Source organism: Lactuca saligna, chromosome 5, assembly GCF_052625555.1.
Source record: "Lactuca saligna cultivar CGN05327 chromosome 5, ASM5262555v1, whole genome shotgun sequence".
Taxonomy (NCBI): domain Eukaryota; kingdom Viridiplantae; phylum Streptophyta; class Magnoliopsida; order Asterales; family Asteraceae; genus Lactuca; species Lactuca saligna.
In genome coordinates, this window is record NC_136421.1 from 292038292 (window position 1) to 292040321 (window position 2030).

Consider the following 2030-nt stretch of genomic DNA (forward strand, 5'->3'; position numbering starts at 1 on the left):
GAGATAGGTCTTGAACTTCTTGAAATCCATGTTACGTACATCTAGCCCCATAACAGGTACTTTATCAGGATGAAAGTAAACCAAGGGATTAGGAGAAAAAACACCTTGATGGTAGACATCAATGTTGAGTGAGTCACGAGACACGCTTGCTGCACGAGACATCAATGTTGAGTGAGTCACGAGACACGCTTGCTGCACAATCGACTAACTTTCCTTCACCTTCTGTAAAAATCAATTTCACTGTCACGAGTTCACCGTTATGTAAGAACCCTAGATATCGATTTCACCCTTCACTGAGAACCCTTGATGGTGAATCGATATCCTTGTGGCACTTATGTTTGATGTAATGTGTTTTAATAATGCATGTCAGATTATCACCGGTAAACAAAGAATCGTAACCCACAAATGCCGGTCACCATTAAAAAACCTTATTTTTATTCGTAACTTTATTTGGATTTATAATAAAAAACATTATTTCGTTGGTTTTTTGTGAACAACAAAAACGTAATTGGGGTAATATGAACGTTTTTGAAACTTAATTGATCTTTTAAGGCATTTTCCCTTTCCTTATATCCAATCATAAAGTGAAAATACTATATACACAATCCTTCTAATAAACCATAAAACTTTTTTAATTCCAAAAATGATCATATTCTTCTCAGACACCAACAAGAATTACCAAGATATGTTAAATTTTCGCAACATGATTCTTCAAAACAAATGACAAGTCTGAGTGCATGTACGATTGGCTTTATGTACGTTTTATAATTGACCTGTCAATTTACTGATTGACGTTTTAATTTCTATGTAAGTTGTTTGAAAAACATAATAATTATGAAGTTAAGTCATTCGATAAGAAAATATATGGCAACATTACAACAAAACAAGTTGTTTCATTCCTTACATCTCGATCAATGTCAACATACAAACTAATTATATGATTCTAACACAAACTACAATTTTAACAAAGTAATCTACTCAGCCTTCTTATCTTTCTTCGGAGATTTGGTAGCTTTAGATGGGGATTTAGGCTCTTTGGCAACAGTCTTCTTTGGCAATAAAACAGGATTGATATTTGGAAGAACACCACTATGAGCAATCGTAACTCCACCCAATAATTTTCCAAGCTCGTCATCGTTTCTAATGGCCAAAAGAAGATGCCTTGGAATGATTCTTGTCTTCTTGTTATCCCTAGCAGCATTTCCAGCCAATTCCAACAACTAAAAACAACAAAAATCAAACAGGTTAGAGGATGTTCTATGAATTATCAAAATCCAGATCAAACCAGAAAAAAAAAACTTCATAATCCGGTATGGCATCGATTTAAGAAATCCCTAAATTAAACTATAATTTGAATAGCTGATAATCAGATCCGCATTCAACTTATATCGATACGAAAGGAGATTGGAAGAGGAAACTTACTTCGGCAGCAAGGTATTCAAGAACAGCGGCGAGGTAAATCGGAGCACCGCTTCCAACACGCCGAGCATAACGTCCTATCTTCAGAAAACGCCCAATCCTACCAACCGGAAACTGAAGTCCGGCCTTCACAGAACGGGAAACCGCCTTCTTCCTTGGACCGTCTGCCTTTCTTCCTCCGGCGCCCTTCTTAACTTTTCCATCTCCGTCCATTTCCTGTATGCCGACGAATAAATTGTAATTGTGCAGTAGTGAATGAATTGTTCGATAATCGATGAAGAACAAGCGTATACATGGTTTGGTTATGTAGAGAGAGATAGATGGCGGGGAATTTGGGATCGATCATAGCTTTCTGTTGACCGTTGGATGGAGTGTTGTTTCAACGGACTAGATTTGCCAAAATGGCTATCCGCGGGAGATGATACCGATTATTTGGTTTTGTGATTTTCAAATTTTGTTTAAAAATTTAAGAAAAAATATGGATCTCCCGCGGGACTTTCAACAATAGAGTTTTTCATGTTTTACTTTTAAATGCAGTTACTTTTATTTTATTATATAATTTCATATATGTTCATTTATCTATTAAAATTTAAATCTAAAAGTTTTGGATT

The 2030-nt window shown here is 35.7% G+C and overlaps 1 pseudogene across 1 annotated transcript; it reads right to left on the reverse strand.

The window, feature by feature from the left end:
• Positions 1 to 974: 974 nt before the first annotated feature.
• Positions 975 to 1652, reverse strand: LOC145046864 (histone H2A pseudogene; annotated as a pseudogene). Its single transcript, XR_013682080.1, has 2 exons — positions 1423 to 1652; positions 975 to 1220 (listed from the first exon to the last, which is right to left on the reverse strand). The product of XR_013682080.1 is annotated as a histone H2A pseudogene (transcript).
• Positions 1653 to 2030: the final 378 nt, after the last annotated feature.